The sequence below is a fragment of the Anabrus simplex genome, chromosome 1 (genome assembly GCF_040414725.1).
Source record: "Anabrus simplex isolate iqAnaSimp1 chromosome 1, ASM4041472v1, whole genome shotgun sequence".
NCBI lineage: Eukaryota > Metazoa > Arthropoda > Insecta > Orthoptera > Tettigoniidae > Anabrus > Anabrus simplex.
The window spans coordinates 604,268,381-604,286,514 of record NC_090265.1 but is presented as its reverse complement, the minus strand read 5'-3'; the positions used below and the strand labels follow the sequence as shown (position 1 = coordinate 604,286,514).

The following is an 18,134-nucleotide window of genomic DNA, read 5'->3' as shown; positions in this document are numbered from 1 at the left end:
GGGGCCAATTCTCGCTCTCCAGCTTAGAACCTCTGAATTCACCCTTTTAACGGCAGGGGATGTGTTGAAGCCTATGTGTTCTACTGTATATTCGACCTACAGGGGTGATAAGCAGTACGTGCGGGTTCTTCAGTCATGCCCGTCATTGAAACGAATTCTCTTCTTTCAAATTCGTTGATCACGTGTCATTTCATCGGAATCTCTTAAATTGCCATATTTTTGTGTTCTTCTTGGCCCTTCACCTATCTTAACTGTCATGGGGAATATACAATTCCCTCTGAAGATTAAAAAAATTATTGGCTACCAGGCTGTGCCTATTCATCCAAGATTCTATGTTACAAAATAAAATACAAAAGTATCAAAGACCTACAATATTACAAGAGTGAGTTCTTCCTTATCACGTAAACCTGAAAACAAACACAAGACAAGTAAAACAGATCCGCACTAATAAGAGTCAAACTGATAATAGATCTTGTAGAAACACACATAATAGTTCATGCGTTTGCTTGTTTGATCCTGGCAGTAGAGATATAAGTCTTGTTTTTAGTGTGTAATCCAGTGAGACGAGTTTCTTGAGGAGAGTAGTAGACTGGTCAAAATGGTGGATGCAGTTGAAAAGAGCATGATTCATGTCGCCGTTAACGGTCTGACAGCGGGAACATATAGGCGACTGTACAACTCGTATGTGGTGAAGATGATGTGTCCATGTGTCCATGATTGAATTTGAGACGACCCATATTAACTATAAACTTTCTGGAGCAGGAATATTTCTTGTACCAATGAGTGGAAGGAACCAGATGGTGCACTTCGTAAGAGTGGTGTCATCTTGATCGTGATGAGATCTGCCAATCATCATTCCAACCCAATTAGTTCACCTTTTCTGACAGTCCCTCACTTAATGATATGAGCCGTCTCCTATGAAAGCTTGAAAACGGCCGTAGCCGTGTTGAAACACCGGATCCCGTGAGATCTCCGAAGTTAAGCATCATTGGGCGTGGTCAGGAGCTGGATGGGTTGCCACGCGCTGTTGGTGGGGGATAAGAGAATCGAGGAGCGGAAAGGAACGGCCACCCTAACGCACGTAAACTTCGCCTCAGGAACACCTCAGTGGAGGTTCGGACCTGTCCTTGGGCAGAATACACCCTTACCTTACCTATGAAAGTTTGGGACTTCCTGTAGAACGAGTATTTACGATTCATAAAGTATGTTTCCTAATTAGATCATCTCTGCGGAGATATATTATTATTATTATTATTATTATTATTATTATTATTATTATTATTATTATTATTATTTAGAGTACACTCTGGCTTCTGGTATGGGCTAGAACATATTTCTTATTCTCTCATTTACCTATTTCATTCTAATAAACGTTATTCTTTACGCAGCGAGTCCCTGCGATGAATAATGTGACGCTGTATCCTTTTGGGTTCGTTAGTGTGCACATTTCTGTGGATTTGATACAGTTTGTTGTGATAGAACTTTCTGGCTTGGTAAAGAAAACAAGGGGAAACTAACTTACGTCTAAATTCTACAGTACGGCCCTTCAGTGAATCCGAGTTCTTCTGGTTATTTAATCACCCTTAACGCACATTAAGAGTGACGATGTTTCTGGTGGTGGTGTTGGTGGTGGTGATGATTATATTTTAAGAGGAAGTAAAAGTAGGCATACTCTCCCTCTTAAGACTAATCAGAGGACAAAATGGACCTTTCCAACCTTGCAAAAAAATAAAAAATAAAGAGTAATACGAAGGGCGTCGAAGTAGACAAAACACTAAACCTTCTACCGTCGCAGTCAGAAGAGAGAAGTAATTTGTTCATGGAGGTCAGACAGAAAAGATGAACGAGAGGAGACCGACACAAGTAAGTGGCAGCAAAGCTAGACTCGGCTAAAGGCCCTGTAGTCGCCAATCCAAGTTCCCAAAATGACCCCTTAAGATGTCACTTACGATACGTGTGTTCTACGACCCTGTCCACAGAGGTAGGTCTTTGTTGTAATGAGTACTATTTTACAGGGCTATACTGTAGAAGTTAATCACGGTTTGTTACTCATTAATCGCATTTGTTTTGCCCTTGTTGTCCTAAATTTTCATCTTAATCGAGCTAGTTGACTGCTCGATTTGACTGCTCGGTTTGACCGTGTAACTGTTAGCTTACAATACAGAGAGATGGCGGTTTCCCATCGTCACACCATCTTCACACCAGGCTGTACCAAAATTTAGATCACGGTCGCTTCCTTCCCAGTCTTATAGCTGTCTTATCCTATCGTCTCCATAAAACCTATCTTAAGCAGGTGCAGCGTAAACCCAGCTCTACCTATTTCTTTACAGTGGGCACAAAATGTTATGAATGTTCTCAGAGCACATTCGTCGCGTAAAATCCGAGGAAGTTTGACTGGGCCAAACTTTCGTCCAATTGTTGCTCGCGGCCACGCGTTGCTAATCGAATGCTGGAGCTGTTCACCGCTTCAAGTTTTGCTCTGAAGTTATTGACAACAAGTAATTCTTCTGTGGTATTCCTCAAAGCAGTCTGCTTCACAAAATTAATTTTCTCCTGTACTGTTGCTGTTCAGATCCATGAGTTCTCGAAGAGTGACCTTGTTCACTTTCCCACACGCATAGAACACAATCTTACAACAGTGTTGTACACTTCTTTTACATTTCCGCAGATTTATACATACTTACGTCAGTTTTCCTTTTTGCATTACAGACATTCGATCAGCAACTGTAACTTTCACCTGTTCACCAGGTGGACCTGGGTCTCTCAAATTACGAGCGTGGGTTGGCGACCGTGGTTCCCGTAGCGGAGCCTGACATTGCTTCCATTTTCTTGTCAGGCTTTCACTTTTACCTTACCTATCCGACCTACCTTGGCTAATCCTTGTTCTTTTCTGAACCCGACGTTATTAGGTTTCCGAGGCCTCGGGAATCTCATTTTCACGACCTGCGTAACCCTTTCCTTTCTTTAGCTGATACTTTCATATTTCGAAGTGTCGGATCTGTTCCATTTTCTTTCTGATTAGTGTTAATAGAGGATGGTTGCTTACTTGTACCTCTTCATAAAATAATCACTACTACCATCACAGCTACACCAGGCGTAAAACTGGCTGATGTAATCTGCTTAATAGTCTCACAAAAACCAAACCTCATGGTCCAATAACACAGAAAGGTCATGGCCTACCAAGCGACCGCTAGTCAGCTCGGAGGCCTTCAGAATATGAGGTGTCGTGTGGTCAGCATGACGAATCTTCTCGGCCGTTAGTCTTGGCTTCCTAGACCACGGCCGCCATCTCACCGTTACAGCTCCTCAATTGTAATCACGTAGGCTGAGTGCTCAAACTAGCCATCGCATCCAGGTAAAAATCCCTGACCTGGCCGGGAATCGAATCGGTGTAAGAGGCAGGCACGCTATCCCTACACTGCGGATCCGGCTTTCTAGTCTCACTCGGGCGGAAAATATACAGTAATAAAGTAGACATTGTTTAATTAGAACGTTTTTGAGAATAAATAGGTACATATTACAACATAACTACTGACAGTATGAGACTGATATTTAGCACGCTTAATGTATAAATATTTATGTCGCACTTTGTGGGGATTGATGAAAATGTAGGCGCGGTGATTTGATTTTTGGCAACAGGAGTACAATATCAAAATAAATGCTCCAAAAAATCTACTCATATCTTAATAAATGTCATATACCACCTCTGTATTTTTAATTATTGAAAATTTCAAATGTCATAATCGTAGTTTCAGAAGAAAGTGCTCCTATGTGGCGAAAAACTGGAAGCATAGAAAACACCACTTGAAGTTCTTAGTGATGTCGTCCTATTAAAGCAGCATCAACCATATGGTAATTTTTAAACTATTTCCCCGAGGGAATATAGGGTTGAAATTTTCACACTATGTGTAGAAAACTTCATTAATTCAGAAAACGTTAGTTTCAAAATTTTGAATTTTTGACCCATGGCCAGTTCTAACTCCACTTGAAGTTGATAACGGCGTGGTACTATTAAAGCAGCAACACATTTCTGGTGATTTTTAAGAATGATTGAGGAGTGTCTGCTCAAAAGGTGCTGTAGTTTTTCCGCTTCAAAATTTTGTTTAGTATTTCGTCCATATGCAATGCAGTAGATGAATACTATTGAATGTCATTAGCAATCTAGACCAGAAAGATGTAATTCTTTAAATGTAGTAGGGTACGTTCCATGTGCCTTTTATTATACGTTTCCTTGCGTTTTACGCAACTTTCTTAGGATGGAAATAGCACCTTTTGAACTTAAATTCCTCAATTACGTTGAGCTACAAAGTTGAAGTTTTCAAACAATGTGAAGAAAACGTCATTAAGTCAGAAAACATGATTTTCAAAAATTCGAATTCTTGATCCCTGATCGGTTACATTCCCCTAATTTACAGGAAAGACATGCTTAATGACGGAGTCTTTGATAATAATAGGCTTTAACTTGCGTATTGTGTTCCTAACATAAATTATTCACATTTCACTGTTGTTTTATCCCTCTTTTTGGTCGCGAAAATGAATTGACTTTGACACTCTTGTCCTTTAAATTAACGTTCGACTTCCTTCGCGTGCATGATTGAAAATCATCTAATTTCTAGGCTAAGTCCAATGCCAGAGAAACGAGGTCTTTTTCAGTACTACCTTCGGAGTAATGTTAAAGCGATCCATAGGGAAGAACCTGATTCCGATAGCACGCTCGGTGATCTCATGGTTAATTTGAGAAAGACGATTGAAAGTAGCTCGCTTCAGCTAAGCCTGTTCCTTTCTTAGTGGCAACTTTTAATAATAATCGATACAAAATGGATACCAGTGAAAATCGCGCACAGTTGAAGAAAATGCCCAGCAGTTAATTCCCAAAACAAAGATACTAGGGAAGAAGGTGTGCAGGAATCCCTTCGCCTCGAACTCCTCCACCTTTTTCTTTACCATCATTAGACCTGATATGACAAATTCAACAATGTGTTTACAAGGCAGAACCCTAGACGTCATCGGATGAAAACCGAAGCAGAGAACGTAGCATGCTCTCTATTGAGGGCAGAACTGAATATGGAAGGGGAAATAAGGAAAACAGCCTACACGAAATTAGACGAAACACACACACACACACACACACACACACGCACGCACACACACACACACACACACACACACACACACACACATTACGAGAAGAATGATAATATCATAGATTGCTTAAAACATCTCCAACTTCGCAAAAACTTGAATAATTAACAAAATAAAAGAAAGCTGAAAATTAAATATAAATATAAATAATGTTTAAGAAATGTAAAAAAAATAAAAAATAATGTAAATAGTATCTTCCAATAATGATAGAGGTAACACTAGACTGCAAAAATTTTTGAAGATGCTAACAAGCTGATTTTAAACACCGCTCAGTGGCAAAATATATTTTTGTTACCTCCAAAGCTTGGATAACGTATAATGGAAATCAGTTTCATACACTTTGAAATTTGAAACATACACACCCAAGAATATGTTTTATTGACAGGTATGTATCGTATTGCGTGCTATTTACAGGACACCACACTTCCAAGTATGTGTTTGACATATTTACGGTAAGTATACGGACCCTACTGCTCGCGAACTTCACTGGGCGTTGCTAGCGATGTAGAAGACGTAGTATCCGTATAACAGTGCATGTTTTCTAGTCGGTCTATCGACTGCAGAACTTCGGGAGCAGCGGTTTTTCCATATTCGGTATGGAATCAAAATCAGAGTGGTTTAAGTCTGACAAGTATGGGAGATCATAGAGGAATTTCGAGCTCCATCAAGCGTATAAATCAGACACCTGCAAAATGATACGAGACGTCTGCAGGAAGTGTCCGCGATTACTGCGCAACGCTGGTCGCAGAGGTGTTTGGAAAATGGAGAGTAATACTACATATTTGCGGTCTGTTCTTGGGGTACGGTAGGCCTATGCGTTAGAATAACGCCATCACAGTCGTATACCAGAATCAGCATCACCTTAACGTTTCTGGATTATAACATTTTTGTAGGTACTAACTGTTCGACCGATCTCTCACAGACGACGCTATTCTTCGCAGCAAAGTCCAGCTCCATGGCTAAATGGTTAGCATGCTGGCATTTGGTCAAAGGTATCCCGGTTTCGATTCCCGGCAGGGTCTGAAATTTTAACCGAAATTGGTTAATTTAGCTGGCACGGGGGCTGGGTGTATGTGTCGTCTTCATCATTATTTCATACTCATCACGACGTGCAGGTCGTCTACGGGAGTCAGATCAAAAGACCTGCATCTGGCCAGTCGAACTTGTCCTCCGACACTCCCGGCACTAAAAGCCATACGCCATTCTTTCGCAGCAAAGCGCATGCGTGGATCGTTGAATAGACGAGTCAATATATATTACAATTTGCTTTACGCCGCACCGACAGAGACTTATGGCGACGATGGGCTACGAAAGGCATAGGAGTGGGAAGGGAGTGGCCGCGGCCTTAATTAAGGTACAGCTCCAGCATTTGCCTGGTGTGAAAATGGGAAAACACGGAAATACATCTTCAGGGCTGCCGACAGTGGGATTGAACCCACTATCTTCCGGATGCAACCTCACAGCTGCGCGCCCCTAACCGCACGGCCAGCTCGCCCGGTAGTCAATATATTGTGAGGTAGCCGCGGTACCACCGGTTCCATTTCCTGGTGTGCATAAAGCAGTGTTGCTACTAATAAAGAAACCACCCTCGTAGAAAGGCATAGAGAGAAAACTGTGTGGAATTTTATTTTTTATCTCAGAGATAGATTCATTTCATTCTACATGTGCCAAAAAATTCTGGTGGCAACACCACAAAATACATCACTTCTTTAAAAGTGACGATATTCTGCAGTGGTTTTCAAGTAGGCTACAGTATTTATTTGCAATATCTGGCCAACTAAAATTCGGCGAAATGTATACAGTCAGATGCAGGTGTTTGTGGAAGAGACTTGTTGTTTAGAAAAGGTGAAAAATTTCGAAAGATATGTACATACAGTCGCTCAAAAAGATTAGCACATGGTTTTGTGCGTGCTCCTCGCAGGTATACTTTCCCAGAAACAGTGTAACCTATGGATATAATGTTCTCTTCAAAACGTAAAGAATTTCACCTTATTTTCTTGACATGGCATAAGCCCAAATGCCTATATCATGTCTATATATATAATATTTGTTGTGGGTATCCACAGGGTTCGTTATCTACATGGGGGTGAATTATATTTTGATAATAATTACAATTCTGACAAAATATTAAATTTGAGGATCATACAATACCTTGCGCTTAGTCTTTATTTCGAGTCACTATACATACTTAAATGGCGGTGTTTTATGGCGGTGTACAAATTAAGTGTCCGGGAAAAATAATATTACATGCAAATAATGAAATAGCAGGATACAAGAGTGATCATAACCACGAAATTAGTGAAGAGGACATAATAAAATGAAAATTTCTCTCATCTTACGAAAGAAAAATCAGGCAAGCAACTCAATGTTGAAAACATCCTAGGGATATGAGCTACGAATTTTAGGTAAATAAAATATAATAAATAATGAGAATATATTTTTTATTTATTCCTAAAAATCACAATCCTTTTCTTAATCATCGTTATCCGGTCGATTAGACTAGCAGTTTGCCTTTTCTACCACTTCGAGTGCTAATGTGAGTCAGCGCATTGTTTCACTTAATCACCACTAAACCGGGCGAGTTGCCGTGCGCGTAGAGGCGCGTGGCTGTGAGCTTGCATCCGGGAGATAGTAGGTTCGAATCCCACTATCGGCAGAACTGAAGATGGTTTTCCGTGGTTTCCCATTTTCACACCAGGCAAATGCTGGGGCTGTACCTTAATTAAGGCCACGGCCGCTTCCTTCCGACTCCTAGGCCTTTCCCGTCCCATCGTCGCCATAAGACCTATCTGTGTCGGTGCGACGTAAAGCCCCTAGAAAAAAAAAAACTCACCACTAAGAGCGCTAATGCGAGTCAATGCAGAGTTTCACTTAAGCCCTTGTAACTACATTCGATGTGGAAATTAAAAAACGCCAGAGGGTATTGAAAAAAGGAACACATTACAGAAAGAATTATGTAAATAGCTTAATTTGGCTAGGATTTGAATTTTAAAAAACTAGTAAAGAAAGAACCGATTTTGGGCTGTTTTTCTGCATTTAGGCTGGAATTGATTTTCGAAATTTTTTTTTTTTAGTTTAATGGAGCTATCCAAGACTCATAATATTTGAAACCTTTCCCGGCCCTTTAGACCTTCAAAGGCACAATTGAGGAAATTGCTTAATTTTACGTTTTTCGTAATATGGGGACGCCTACTTTGTCTGTTAAGACATATTTTCAGCATTAAAACGGTTGAAGTTGCAGAACGTCCGAGTAATTTAATTGCAAAATCTTTACAGGGAATGTACATTGGTGAAAATCATTCCTGCACTTTGCGAACATCCATTTCGTGAGGCTAAGTATAGAGAGCGACTCAAGTTTCTCCCCATGTACAGAGGCATCAGAACAATTTAATTTCGAATATAACTAAATTAAACGTATATAACAAATAAGTGAACGTTTTATTTTATATAATGCGGCAGAAATGTTAAAATGCTACAATACCACAGTACCTTTCTATATAGCTCTGAAGTAAATACAGTAACATGATTTTCCCTCTGCAGTCCTTCTTTTAATAAGTGGGGTATCAAGCTGTGCTTGCCTAACTTTACTGCCAATGCAATAAAATAAAATAAAATAAAATAAAATAAAATAAAATAAAATAAATAAAATAAAATAAAATATTTCTACAAGCGTCTTCTCTACCTGTTGTAAAGTGGCTCGAATCCCGAACTGAATCGCAGTGAAGTGGCTAAAAATCATCTGGCCGTTCAGGTATGTAACTCAAATCTGTGGCTCCGGCTATCACAAGTGGTCAGATTCACTCGTGTAGATCCGAGTCCGGTAGTTCTATAGATTAGAATAGCGTACTTGGGGGGAGTGCAGCAGAACACGCCACTCCAGCGCGCCCAGGCGGAAGCTCAAAGGGCCACCGACGAAGGGAGGACGCGTTATCATTTTTCCATTGCAGCGAGCTTGCTTGTATACAGCTATCAAAAGCGATCTTGTCAATAAACGATGACACGTCTATGTAAACACGAGAACATGAAGGGAGGGAACCCTGGGGCAGCCATACAAAAAGTTCTATTGTGTTGCGTGCTTTGTTACTGGTGTGCAAAGTCATAACCGTATCACTAAACGCGTCATAATCGTTATGGACCAGAGGGCAAACTGGACTAAAATAGAAAATAAAATAACTTTACGATAGGTGGGATTATGATAACACCTATATTTATTTAGCGTATGGCGCATTCACATCGTAATATTAATATAAATAAAATTATAATTGTAGGGCCTCCGTGGCTCAAACGGCAGAGCGTCGGCCTCTCACCGCTGGATACCGTAGTTCAAATCCCGGTCACTCCATGTGAGATTTGTGCTGGAAATGGCGGAGGCAGGACAGGATTTTCTCCGGATACTCCGGTTTTCCCTGTCCTCTTTCATTGCAGCAATACTCTTCATTGTCATTTCATAAGCATTTATCAGTCATTAATAATCACCTCGGGAGTGGCGACCCCGTTGTACTAATAGCCTATACTGTATATGGTTCATTCATTGCATCCCTGACCCGGTCAAAGACTATAAAATAGGCTGTAGGTTTTCATTTTTCAAAATTATTATTGTATACCTTAAATTATTGCCATATATTTCGTATTTATCTCAGTATTAAGTATAAACTTGTTTACTTCATTTTTTGTCTGTCTGTCTGTCTGTTTTCTTGTGTTTTGGTTTATTTTTTGTATGTTTGTTTTGTTTGTATTTGTTTGATTGTTGTTTTAAACCACCAAAAAAGCCGAAATTGTGAATATATAATCCTCCACATAGGATTGGATTCAGGAAGGGCATCCGGTCGTAAAAATAGCCTTAATCCACGTAAGTGCCGACCCCAGGTAATCAAAATAAACCAGGAAAAGGAAAGGCCATTTTTGTGCGTGTTCGTTTAGTTTATGTACGAGGGTGAATCAAGAATTAAGTTACACTTCCAAGTTATGACCATTTATTAAACCACCTACACATAGGCAACACGGCTATAACAATCTCTGGTACCCAAGAGACTGTAAGCATTTCTCGAAAAGGTCAACCAACGTTTCGATTCCGGGCGAGTAGAAATCACCTCCAGCGCTATGTAACCAGCTGAAGACAGCTGCTTTCGCCCCCTCATCGTCTCGGAATCGTCGTCCTCTGAGATCCTTTATCAGCTTACCGAACACATAATAATCTCATTGCGCTAAGTCTGGATTGTATGGAGGATGTTGCCATACTTCCCACTTGAATCGCTGCAGCAGTTCGGACGTTTGGGGGGCCGTGTGAGGTGTTGCGTTATCATGCAGCAAAATCACACCGGCGCTCAATTTTCCCCGCAGCTTTCCTTTAATTACCTTACGCAACCGGTTCAACGTTTGACAGTACGAAGCCGAGTTGATTGTCGTGCCTTTCGGCATAAATTCCGCGTGCACCACACTCTCCATGTCAAAGAACACTGTCGATATTATTCTTCCTGCTGAAGGTTGGACCTTGACCTTCTTTCGTGGTAGTAATGTGGTGTGCACCCATTCCATTGATATTCTCTTTGTTTCGAGGGTGAAGTGGTAGACCCACGTTTCATCCCCCGTGATGATTCGCCGTAGAAACTCGTTACCCTTAACAGAATACCGTTGAAAAAAATGCCAGTGACAACTGGAAACTTTTTTCCCTTGTGAATATCGGCGAGCAGACGGGCGTGGAACCCATCTTTGACACAGTTTACGAAATCCAAGGTGCTGGTGAACAATGGAGAACACACTGCCATACGAAATGTTCAGCATGCTGGTAATTTCCTGCAGTGTTATGCGCCGATTCTCTCTAATGATCCCATCCACACGGTCAACATTTGCAACGGTACCGGACGTTGCGGGCCTGCCTTCGCGGTTTTCGTCCATGAGATCCGTGCGTCCTGCGTCAAATTGCTTATACCTTTTTTACTAGTTGTTTTACGTTGCACCGACACAGAAAGGTCTTATGGCGACGAGCTTATATTATTTTACAATACCTGAGCGAGTGCACGCTCAGTACAGCAGTGATTTCACGATGAATGTCCATGCAATTGAGCCGTTTGGAGTGAACATCCAGTTGACGCGCCATTGAGCCTAGCCCTCTCTGCACATACAACACGACGGGATACCTCATCAGTCTTCCTATCGGACGTGTCAGCAGTTACTGTACCTTGCTCCGCATAGGCCACGGTCACGACAAACAGCGTGCTCCCACGGCGAGCTAGTATAACTTACTTCTTGATTCGCCCTCGTATTTATTTAATTCATGGGTTCGTTTTGTTTTCTTTGCATGGTTTTTGTGGTTTCTTTTTGTTTGTGTTTTGTGTGTTTAATTTGTGTATTTCTTTGCATGATATTTTGTGTGTTTGTGTAGTTCGTGTTATTTATTTATTTATTTATTTATTTATTTATTTATTTATTTATTTATTTATTTATTTATTTATTTATTTATTTATTTTATTTATTTATTTATTTGTGTGTGGATGTTTGTGTTTGTGTTTGTCATGACATCAAGGAAAAACAGCTGAACAGAATTTCTCGAAACTTGACATCTAAGTTCAGGAATATCTGGGTTATGCATTAGAATATACATTGTTTGATAAGTATGCAGTAGCATAGGGTCAGGTGGTAGAATACAGTTCATCAAATAAGTTAGACCTAAAAAATAATATATCCAGAGTACACACACAATCTACCGCATCAGTCAATACAGATGATAGCCCTACATGCCAGTAACTGGTGTGAAGGTGGAGGTTCCACCCATGCTCAGATCGGCAGTATTTGAATATGTTCGAAAACAGTAGCCTCATACAGATTTACTGACTCGTAAAAGAACTCCTACGGAACAACATTTCTGGCACCTTATCATCCGCGAAAATCTTAAAACTAATAATATTTTATTAGTGAAATATCGTGTCCTACAAAGTCACGAGGGATTTTCCCCTCTCCTTGTGAAGGTTATCTGCACATGTACGAAGTTCCGTGTTTATTTGGCTCCTTGTACGCACGGGCTAGGTGGAAACCTGACGAATTCCCCCGAGTTACAGAGTAAGATTCGACAGTGTGGAAGCAAATTTCGTACATACCACCGCAGACTAAGTAGTGAATATGTCCCTACATACAGGTTTAGCTTCAATCAATCACCACTTCTTTCCATTTATCGCAGATTCCATATCAGTTGTCCACCTAGTCTTTTAATAAATGATTTCAAAAAAGTTTGAACTTTAACAAACAATTCCCTTGATAACCTCTTCAGTTCCCAAATTCCACTTCCTATAAATGAATATTTGCCCCAGTGAAGTTCGCCAAATGCAGATGTATTGCTCACCTTTGTAATTAGGAAAGAGGCAAGGAAAAAGTTCTGACGAACTATTCAGTGGAAATCGCTGGAAGTCTACATCTTAAATTTGTTTTATTACCAATAGGTTGCGTAATTTAATACCAGAAACTGAAAATGCCTATAATCCTCTAGTACTGTAGTAAAAGGCTCTCTTCGTCTTTCTGCAGGGGCCTGGTACAGTGAACGCAGTCTGGAAGTTCTAATTAAATCTATTATTTCACAATGTAGGAGGAGACTGACAAACGATATATTACACTAACAATTTCGCCTTTGTTGACCATTGGAGGTACAATCAGTATTTTCATTTTGTGAGCCACGAGCGTTTAAAATGCAAGCTGCAGGTCTGACAAATAAAGCGAAGTTGCATTACTAGAATACATGCCACTATGAAAATTACCCAGAATCTTGTAGCAGTTAATAATTACTCCCTTTGAGAAATAGCAAATTAGCGTCAATTCAATATTGTTGAAGACTAATATGAAACTTTTAATTCATATCTAATTGCAAGTATTGAAATTGCAGATGCATCTTGTGTCTTCAATATCTTGTCGTGATATTTTTATTTTTTACAAAATGCTTTACGTCGCACCGACACAGATAGGTCTTATGGTAACGATGGGATAGGAAGGGCTAGAAGTGATAAGGAATCGACCGTGGCTTTATTTAAAATACTGACCAAGCATTATCTGGTATGAAAAGTGGGAAACCACGAGAAACCATCTTCGGGGCTGCCGACAGTGGGGTTCTAACCCACTATCTTCCGAATGCAACCTGATAGTTACGTGACCCAAACCACGCGGCCAATTGCTCGGTTAAATATTCAATGAATAATAATAATAATAATAATAATAATAATAATAATAATAATAATAATAATAGGCCCTAATAATAATAATAATAATAATATAACCAGTCGTGACGTAGGGGTAGCGTATCTGTCTCTTACCCGAGGCACTGGGTTTGATTTTTGGTTTGTCCAAAAATTTTATCCTTGTCTGATATCTGGAACGGTGGTATGAAATGGCGAGTAAAACTAAGAAGTTCTTTGATATGAGAAGCAGCGTACCTGGTCAAGAATGTCAAGCAACGTACCTGATAATATCTGCAGATCATCTTTTTGGGTAGCAGTCATTTTGGTAGGCCGTGAGGTGCTGCTGCTGGTGGTGGTAGTCTTAAGAGGATGCGCCAACCAGGCAACCATCCTCTATACAATACTAATCAGAGAGAAAAATTGGAGGGATCCGACACTTCGAAAAATGAAGACATAGGCCAAAGAAAGACAAGGGACACAGAGGCCGTAAAAATTAAAGTCTCCCTAGGATTTGCAACCTAATACCGTTGGGGTCGAAGAGAACAGCAGTTGACCAAGGGAGGTCGGATAGGATAAATGAAAGTGAGAAGCTTGCCACAAGTAAGTAGAAGCAATGCCAGGACTCAGTTAAGGACCCCGCGGTCACAACACACGCTCCCAAGTTGAGAGATCCTGGGGTCGCTTTTAATTGCTTCTTACGTCAAGCAGTAGATACCGCGGGTGTTATTTTACCTCCCCCACCCACAGGGAGCAGGTAGACCGCGATCTTTAATGGGCTGCATGTTTCACAGTTTTTCTCTGTGGTGTAAAAGTATGGACCTGGAATGCGACCTCCATAAAGAAACCAGGTACTTCTAAGATGTAGGTCTACTGGCAGATATTGAATCTTTCCTGGGTTGATCATCTATTCAAATATGAAGTATTGATAAGAAGAATAAAGGGCATAGAAAAAAAGAAAGACATCAAATAAAGGAAACTTGAATGCCTGGAGCATGTGATGAGACTTCCAACATATACGGGCGCCTTGTTACTTCAAGGAGCCGGGCTGAGTGGCTCAGACGGTTGAGGCGCTGGCCTTCTGACCCAAACTTGGTACGATCGATCCTGACTCAGTCCGGTGGTACTTGATGGTGCTGAGATACGTCAGCCTCGGGTCGGTAGAAGTACTGACACGTAAAAGAACTCCTGCGGGATACAATTCCGGCATCTGGGCGTCTCCGAAAACCGTAAAAGTAGTTGTTGTGACGTAAAATAAATAACATTATTATCTTACTTCAAGGAGAAATAGTAGGCAAACGTGGACATAGAAGACGACGGATTTCATGGCTAAAAAATGTAAGAACGAGTTTTAAGACTTCATCTATTGAATCAAAGAGACAAGACTGCCACATGGACTGCCAACACCTGATGACGAATCGGCACGTGACGAATAAAAATAATAAGAAGCAGCACAAGACGAAAAAGATTCACAAGATTACTTCTTACCGGGCGAGTTGGTCGTGCGGTTGTGGCGCGCTGCTGTGAGCTTGCATCCGGGTGATAGTGGGTTCCACCCTCACTGTCGGAAGCCCTGAACATGGTTTTCCGTGGTTTCCCATTTTCACACCAGGCAAATGCTGAGGCTGTACCTTAAGGCCACGGCTGCTTCCTTCCCACTTCTAGGCCTTTCCTATCCCTTCGTCGCCATAAGACCTACTGTATCTGTGTCGGTGCGACGTAAAGCCAATAGCAAAAATTATTATTATTATTATTATTATTATTATTATTATTATTATTATTATTATTATTATTATTAGACGAATGGGTGGGTAGATAGACACTGCAGACAGATTGGTGGTGGCGATGTTTTTTGTTTTAAAAGATGAGGCAGTGATAGGGCCTACTATCGGTTTCTCATATCACTAATTATTGGATAAAGTAGGACCATTAAAATTGTAAAAATGGAAGACTCCATAAACCTTGCAAAATTTTGACCCAAGCAAGCTAGCAAAGAAAGCTCGCTGATTTACGTGACTGCTGATTGCCACGGTACCTCCAGTTTTACGTTGATTCCGACACATAGGAGCATGACTTTTTGCTTTCATTCTCCCACACGCAATATCAGACTCAGCTAGAGCCTTGAGCTCGTCACTCCACACCCACAAGTTTTGAGGGAAACGTGAGCGTTCCTCGTAGCGAAATTCAGACCTCTACACAGGTTGCCCTTAAAAGGGTGCAAAAATTAAACAGGAAATAGGAGATAGTTTACTCAACATTTTCAGTAGCAAACCTAGGATCTGAGAAACTAGCTTAAGTAGATATGTGAGTAAACATCTATTGCTATAATTGTCTCCCGAAAGTTTTTAAAATATATTTTTACTTATATAGACTATAATAAAATAATAAAGAATACATTTTAAATTTCGCTTCCTCCAACCGGAGGCTGCTACTCTATGTACAAAGCATACCAAAAAATCAGGGAGAGAGGAATGAAAGACATAAGAAATTTAAAAAATAATTAACACAATTTTATTCATTTCCTACACAGTGCCATGCAAACGATTGTTCAGAATTCAAAGTTGCTTTGAGAGTGCATAGGATGGCTCTGTTGATGGAAGAATTGTGTAACTTGTAGGCCTACTCCCTGCAGAATTTTACAAACAAACCAGTAATTTTTTCTCGGACTCGTTTTTATATCATTTACAGTTGTTACTGTACTGTACCACATTATGAATAAATTGCATGAAAAAATAGCTGTAAATAATAATAATAATAATAATAATAATAATAATAATAATAATAATAATAATAATAATAATAATAATAATAATATAAAAATATTAAAATTATTATTATTATTATTATTATTATTATTATTATTATTATTATTATTATTATTATTATTATTATTTCGTGTACCTATTGCTAGCCTGGTGTAGCCCTTATAAGTCAGACTCCGTCACGAGGGTGGGCGGCATGCGCTGTGTATAGGAAGCTGCGTGGTAGTGTGTGGGTTGCAGTGATGTTGAGAGCATCACAAGCACTCAATCCCCGAGCCAAAGAAATGAACCATTCTAGATTAAAAGTCCCTTACCCCCCCCCCCCCAGCCGGGAATTAAACCCTCCTCCTCTAGATCCGAAGGCCAACATGCTGACCACTCCACTATGGAGCCAACACACTAAGAGTTAAAGACCACCTCAGGCACTGGGTTTCCTATCTCAAAATATTTAGTAGAGTATCTATTTTTTATTTCAGTTTTAGTTTTTTCACAGTTTCACTGAAACACCCCACATAGGCGAATATTTTATATGCTGCTATGAGCGAGGTTGTTTGCTTCGGACTTTCCCCGTCTCGCCTAGGATCGAAATGGTAAACATGTGCAGAAGGAGGTTGCGGGCCTACTGTTCAGCCACAGAAATAGTAACAGCAGCTAAACAATTTCGATAACATCTCGGTTACAGTATATTAAAGACATTTTTAAACCAGAACGTCCTCTTCACGACACAAAACTAGGAGGGATTATATTGCGGTAAACAGATGACCTAAGCTCTGCAGGGAGTTATATACCTGCACCTTTCACGCAGCTTACACAAGCTCTGTTCTGACAACGAAACACAATATTGTCCCGATACATAGCTGGTGTTGTTTGTCATCTTCGAGGTCGTACGGAGGCATTTTAGACGACCCCTTTCTGTGACAATACCTGGGGATTGTGCAGAAAGTGTAACAGTTCTCTTCCACAATAACCCCGGTATGCAACAGCGAGGGGCTAATACTTGTCTGTCTCCGGCCATTGATATGCCGCGTTCTGCAGGACACTGGACAGCAAGCCGCCTCCTTTGTCACCACCCATCACATACGCTCCATCGCACTGTCCATATACAATGCTTTGAAACCAATATTTTTGAATAATACTGTAAAAATTTCAACGTAATTGCGTAGTTTTAGAAAAGAATGGTCACGGTTTTCAAATTATGTCATTCCATCTTCATAGAATTCCGATACTCTTCGAGGACACTAAGCGGAACTTTAGTGAAAGCACAGGCCATTAAAACCTCATGCAAGAGAAGTGCTTACGAATGAAGTTGGAATTTGTGTGTCATGGCCCTAGTCTTTGTAAGGCGCGGTATGCTTTTGCCGTCTGAGGGATGCCATTCTCTCCAGAAGAAGACAAAAATGTCATCCGACGATGGGTTCGAAAGGAGGCATGGAATACCTGTTGATTTCTGTGCAAATACCTTGCTCTTATACTTGACGAATAAGGAGTTGTCATATATTAGTAATCGGAGTTTGCCGGGCTGAGTGGCTCAGACGGTTGAGGCTCTGGCCTTCTGACCCCAACTTGGCAGGCTCGGTCCTGGTTCAGCCCGGTGGTATTTGAAGGTGTTCAGATGTGTCAGCCTTGTGTCCATAGATTTATTGCCACGTAAAGGAAATCCTGAGGGACTAAGTTCCGGCACCTTGGCGTCTCCGAAAACCGTAAAAGTAGTTAGAGGGACGTAAAATCAAGTGTTGTAACTTTAAAACTTTCCAGTATATCGAAAGGACTAATTACAGCACATGAAACACTATAACAAATCTGTAAAATCATCCACATGCATCAATACCAACCAGGGCGACTGTGGGGGACCACTGCATTCATAATTTTTCTCACTTTTCCCATCCGCACGTCGCCCAAACCCTTCGATGAGTTAGTGTGACATTATACTACCAGTATAAAAATAAATAATTAAAAAACTAGACTACGACTGCGAAGAACCTACCTCTATTTAATAACTACTAGACGTACAAGCACCAGTATAGATTTCATACGGACACTCTGGCGTTGTAGTTTAACCACTCGTCTGCCTACT

At 40.5% G+C, this 18,134-nt stretch overlaps 1 long non-coding RNA gene across 1 annotated transcript in view; it reads left to right on the top strand.

The window, feature by feature from the left end:
• The window catches only part of LOC136870865 (uncharacterized), an 882,383-nt gene that overhangs the window by 784,931 nt on the left and 79,318 nt on the right, over positions 1-18,134 (top strand). The window lies entirely within an intron of this gene.